The 6,276-nt window shown below is 42.0% G+C and overlaps 1 protein-coding gene across 1 annotated transcript in view; it reads left to right on the top strand.

Moving 5' to 3' along the window:
- The window catches only part of LOC109920436 (cytochrome P450 2J2-like), a 44,744-nt gene extending 38,825 nt beyond the window's left edge, over positions 1-5,919 (top strand). Inside the window, exon 10 of the mRNA XM_048617584.1 lies at positions 5,721-5,919. The gene's annotated coding sequence lies outside the window, so the exon portion shown is untranslated. The remainder of the gene's footprint in view (positions 1-5,720) is intronic.
- The last annotated feature ends 357 nt before the right edge of the window (positions 5,920-6,276 follow it).

The following is a 6,276-nucleotide window of genomic DNA, read 5'->3' as shown; positions in this document are numbered from 1 at the left end:
AAGGGTCTAGGCCCGAAACTTCAGCCTTCCTGCTCCTATGATGCTGCTTGGCCTGCTGCGTTCATCCAGCTCTACACCTTGTTATCCCAAGAACATTAGCTGGGTCTCTGGATTATCAGTACAGCGATAATACCACTACGCCATCACCTGTCCCACTGGTCAGCATTTGTACCACGTTTAGATCCCAGAATTGACATTCCAGACTTGAAACATTAACTCTGCTCTTATCTCCATAGATGCTGCCAGACCTGTTGAGTTTCTCCAGCACATTTTCTGTGTTTGTATCTGATCTCTGGCATCTGTAGTTTTTCATTGTCATTCCAATCATGTCTGCAGAGAAAGTGAAGCAAGCTCAACTCTTCGAAATTACAACAGTATTCAAGCCATTTTTTGAAATATCCCGGACTATTTGCTAACAACATAACTGGCAAATTCAGAAACAAAAAAAGAAATTGTTTGGCAGAGTCAGTGGCAAGAAAAGTAAGAAAAAAAACAGCAGATGCTGTAAACTGGAGTTCTGAGGAAGGGTCAATCGAACTGAAACATTAACTTGGATTTCTCTCCACAGATTCTGCCAGTCCAGCTGAGCTTTTCCAGCAATTTGTGTCTGCAGAAAGAAAGTAGACTAAAAGTTTTGAATCTGGTGGCTCTTCACCAGAGCTGGCAAATTCAGGATTAGCTTCCCTCTGAGAAATGGTTTGTAATATTATTTGTTTATTCCACAGAGTATATAAACCTCTCATTCCACTTAAAATGCCATTACAAAGAGCATGTAAAAGATTAAATTTGCTTTCAAAATAATAATTAGTTTGCAAGGGCTATGTGCTTTCAAACCATCTAATCATCATATATATATGAATTTCGGATTTGTGAATATTGTCAAAAAATATCATATTCAGATTTTTCACACATGTCTAATCATTGGATTCATATCCATAATTAAATCTAATTTGTGATTATCAGAGACATAAGCCTTTGGGATGAGGTAGTCAATATGGGGAGGTGTTGACCTAGTATTGTCATTGAGCTACTCATCTAAAGGTTGGGGACCTGAGTTCAAATCCCACTGATGCTCGTTTCTTTTACAAAAAATGGAATTTTGAGTCCAACGATGACCATGAAAATGTTGCCAATAATTGGTAAAACCTCTTTGGTTCTCTAATGTCCTCTAATGTTCTCTAATGAAGTGGGGAGTGCTGATGATGGCTTGGTGATGTTACTGCAGAGCTGTTAATGTGGCACTCTAAGTAACATTCTGGCAACCAATGTTCAAATTCCGGCTAATGCAGCTGGTGGGGTTTGAATTTAGTTTAAAAGAAAAGTCAAATTATGACCATGCAGCTGTTAGGCTTCAAGACTAAGTGAGAGGAGAAATAATTAAAAAGGACATGAGGGGCAACTTTTTTACACAGAAAGTGATTCACTTGTGGAATGAACTTCCAGAGGAAGTGGTGGATGCAGGTATAATTACTATGTTTAAAAGACATTTGGATAAGTACGTGGATAAGAAAAGTTTGGAGAGAAATGGGCCAGGAGCAGGCAGGTGGGACTAGTTTAGTTTGGGATTATTTTCAGCATGGATTGGTTGGACTGAAGTGTTTGTTTCTGTGCTGTATGACTCCGTGTCTATGACTGTATGATTACTGGAAAAACACATTAATGTCCTTGAGGGAAGGACATTGTCTGGCCTACATGCGACTCCAGACCTACTCCAATGTGGTTGACTCTTAACTGCCCTGTGGGACAACTAGATTTGGGCAATAAATAAAAACCGAAAGACCTGTGGATGCTATAAATCAGAAACAACAGCAGAAATTGCTGGAAAAGCTCATCAGGTCTGGCAACATCTGTGGACAGAAACCAAAGTTAACGTTTTGGGTCAAGGGTCACTCAACCCAAAACTTTAAACCTGATTTCACTTCACAGATGCTGCCAGACCAGCTGAGCTTTTCCAGCAATTTCTGCTTTTGTTTCGGATGGGCAATAAATGTTGGCATGGACAGTGATGCCTAAGTCCCATGAATGAATAATGTAAAACAAAAGTTGTGATGCCAAAAGTTGCCAACTCTCCAGGATTGGCCTGGCGTCTCCAATGAACAACACTAGAGAAAAATAAAACAGGGGGACAATAAAATTAAGGCTGAAATTTTTTGTCATTTTCTTTGAACATTTTTCTTTACCAGATGTAAATTTATTGAAAATGGGAGAAAAAGGGGACAGTTGTGTGAAAATGCCATCCAATTGGTTAATCAGTCATTTTGCTTTGGATTAGTGAAGACAGGCAGTGCAACACAAAGATGGATGTGATTGGCCAAACCCAGTCTATCCAAACTTTCTTCATAGCTAAATTCCTCCAATACCAGGCAACATCCTGGTAAACCTCTTCTGTACCCTCTCCAAAGCATCCACATCCTTCTGGTAGTGTGGTGACCAGAACCGTACGCAATATTCCGTCTATGACCCAATTAATGTTCTATAAAGCTGCAGCATAACTTGTCTATCCTTATACTCAATGGCCTTTCCAATGAAGGCAAGTATGCCATAGGCCCTTTTTTACTACCTTATCTACCTGCGCTGCCTCCTTCAGTGATCTGTGGACCTGCAGATCCCTCTGCATATCAATATTCCTAAGGGTTCTGCCATTCACCGTATAATTTCCTCCTGTACTTGACCTTCCAAAATGCATCACCTCACATTTGTCCAATTAAATTCCATCTGCCATTTTTCTGCCCATGCCTCCAACTGTTCTATATCCTGCTGTATCCTCTGACTATCTTCCTCACTACCTGCAACTCTACCAATCCTTGTACCATCTGAAAACTTACTAATTAGACCAGCTACAGTTTCCTCCTAATCATTGATGTAGATCACGAACAGCAGAGGTCCCAGCTCTGATTCCTGTGGAACACCATTAGTCACAGCCCTCCATTACGAAAAGCATCCTTCCACTGCTACCCTCTGTCTCCTATGACTAAGCCAGGTCTGTATCCATCTTGCCAGTTCACCCTGATACCATGTGACTTCACCCTTTGTACCAGTCTGCCATGAGGGACCTTGTCAAAAGCTTTACTGAACTCCATGTAGACAAAATCAACTGCTTTTCCCTTATCAATCATCTTCATCATCTCCTCAAAAAACTCAATCAACTTAGTAAGGCTCAACCTCTCCCACACAAAACCATGCTGTCTATCACGAAGAAGTCCATTTGCTTCTAAATGCATGTGGATGTTGTCCCTGAGAATCTTTTCCAATAATTTCCCCCCACCGATGTGAGGCTCACAGGCCTGTAATTTCCAGGATTATCCCTGTTACCTTTCTTAAACAGTGGGACAACATTTGCTATTCTCCAGTCCTCTGGGACCTCACCTGTGGCCAAAGAGGATACACAGATGTCTGTCAATGCTCCAGCAATTTGTTCTCTTGTCTCCCTCAATATTCTGGGATAGATCCCATCAGGACCCAGGGACTTAACTACCTTAATACTTTTTAAAATGCACGGCATCTCTTCCTGTTTTAATAGAAACTTGGCTTGGAAACTCAACACTCCCTTCCCAGAGATCATCCTCCACCAATTCCTTCTCTTTGGTGAATACCAGCGCAAAGTATTTGGTTAGGACCTCACCTACCTCTTCTGGCTCCACACATAGATTCCCTCCTTTGTCCTTGAGTTTGGAAGCAGGTTCAAATGAAGCATTCATGGGTGGTTATTTGGGTAGAAATAATGTGCAAGGAAATGGGGCAAAAGTCAGGAGATTGGCACCTGAAATCTACTCATTGCCATGATGCTCATTTGAAGAGATAGTGCAGGCACAATGGGCTGATTGGTCTCCCTGTGTCATTACAGTCCTGTGATGTGTGATTCTGAGAGTTGAACTGTGGTGGCAGATACCATCTTGAAAGTCTATTAAGTAATTTGGGTTGAAAAGGAGAAAGCACAATCAGGGCAATGTTCGATTTGGCTCCAAAGCAGTCATTACTGAAATGTACCATCAATTACATTTCTCAATCTGAGTCATTTCATTTTTGTTTTGCAGTAAAGGGCTAGGTAAAATAATTAAGTGATTTCCCTTCTTGCAGTCCATAACAAATCGAAATTGTGCTAATGACTGCGTAAATTAGCCACCACGATGACTAATATGTTTTTCCACTTTTTGAAGAGTGCCAGTCAATTAAACGCTGATTCAGTTCTGAACTCCAATTGCCCAGGACTCCCTTTCCCAGATTAATGCGTCGTTTACTTCTACATGATTGCAATTGCCTTGCTCCTTCCATTCCGTTCGCTGCAACATTAATAACCAATGGGTACACTCACTGCTATAGTGCCCTTGACGGATCAATGTCTGCCATGCCCTGGGTAGCTGCTCGCATCAAAGGACAATGAAATCAGACCGACACAAGGAAAGAGAACTAGCAATAACTGCCGCTGAGCAGCTGAGCCAGAGGGACATTGAGTTAGTCTTTAGCAAGCTGGGGATTAATGCCAACTGTTGTAGGTACAACCAGGCCAAGTTCCCCAGTGGTAGCTTTGCTGCCACTTTCACTGTGGAGAGCTTTAGGGTTTGCTGGGCCTAGTGTGGTCAAGGAATAAACTCTGTCCCTAGACTAGGTAGAAGAGGCTGAAATTGACTCTTTGGTCTAACTAGAAGAGGTTGAGAAAGCACTACCTCTGGTCTAACTAGAAGAAGCTGAAATCTACCTATTGGTCTAACTAGAAGAGGTTGAGAAAGCACTACCTCTGGTCTAAATAGAAGAGGCTGAAATCTACTCATTGGTCTAACTAGAAGAGGCTGAGAAATCCCTATCTCTGGCTGAACTAGAAGAGGCTGAAAGCCACTACCCAGGTCTTACAGGAAGAAGTTGGAAACTACTTCACCTAGTCTCACTAAAAAACACTGAAAACTGCTTGTACTGGTGTAACTGTTTTCCCTGGTCTAATTAGAAGATGCTCTTGCAGTTAACAAGATAGAGTGCGTTGTGACCAATAACTATTTTCCTAATGGTTTACCCCTTTCTGAACAACACCCTCCATTTTTATTGTGCCATTAACACAGTTAAATCTCCCAAAATGTTTCACAGGAGTGATTATAAGGAGATACTAGGGCATTTGGATAAAAACGAGGTGGGATGGAAGGAACGTTAGGAAGGAGGAGTGGGAGCTTGAGAGGTGGAAAGGTTTAGGGAGAGTAGTTCAGAGCTCAGGGCCCGGGTGGCTGAAAACATGGACATCAATGGTAGAGCGATAGATATCAGCAAGGCACAAAAAACTCAGAGGAGGAGCTTAAAGACTTTGGAGGCTTGTGAGTCTGGAGGAGGTTTTAGAGATTGAGGGACCACAGAAGGAATTGAAAAGCAAAGATGAGAATTGTTTTCGCACACCTTAGCAGCAGCTTAGAGAGGCAGGAAAAAGCGAGAGAAAATAGGAAGATGGGGAATGACGATAAGGAGTCCAGAGCGATTTGGCATTGGGCTGTGAATGGAATTATAATCAAATTGCTTCCCTTGTGAGTCTGTGAGGACAATCTCTTGATTGACTTCCATCCAACCCAGACCAGCCACAAAACACCTGCAGCACATGTTGGCTGCTTTCTGTAACATGAATCATTTTGTTGGAATTGGCTGGTTTTTACAGCGAAATGAGTTACAAGAGGAGGTGGCAGGCTATCTTTGGTGGCAGGTATAACATGATTGTGTATTAACACGCATCTCTGTTCATTGAGCAGGTGGCAGATTGGACACTACTGAGCGTCTCTTCGAAGGGCAGTATCGGCTCTTTAATATTGTCATGAATATCCTGTTTGAGACTGCACCATTGCATTTTCTTCTCAAAGGACAGAAACGTAGTTGACCTGGCATTTTGCAATGGTAAGGGATCGAGTTGTGTCTGTGATTTATACAATGCCAGCGGTGAATTTATTACACTTAACTGTCCTTGCTACAGTTGCGGAAAATAAATAAATAGATCAGATTCTCAGTTGTATTTTAGGGATTTTATTCTAACTGTAGTCACCATAGTCCCAGGGGACTGATAGAGAAAGGGGCACTGTTGCTGAACTTGACCAAAAGGTCAAAACACCTCAGGCAAGGGGCATGGTCGAGAAGGTAGGGCCTTTGTAGTAACCTCAGCCAATGCAGGAACTGAACCCATAATGTTGGTGACACCCTACTGTATAAACCAGCTCTCCAAGCTAACCAAATCCTACTTCTAAGCAATTAGGCTCTGACAATGGAATCCAGTGAATTCCAGGACGTTACTGAAGCCACTTTTGGAATACAGTA

This window comes from Rhincodon typus, chromosome 37 (assembly GCF_021869965.1).
Source record: "Rhincodon typus isolate 14 chromosome 37, sRhiTyp1.1, whole genome shotgun sequence".
Lineage (NCBI taxonomy): Eukaryota > Metazoa > Chordata > Chondrichthyes > Orectolobiformes > Rhincodontidae > Rhincodon > Rhincodon typus.
Note: the sequence above shows the minus strand (reverse complement) of the source record. Positions and strands in the feature narration are given on the sequence as shown.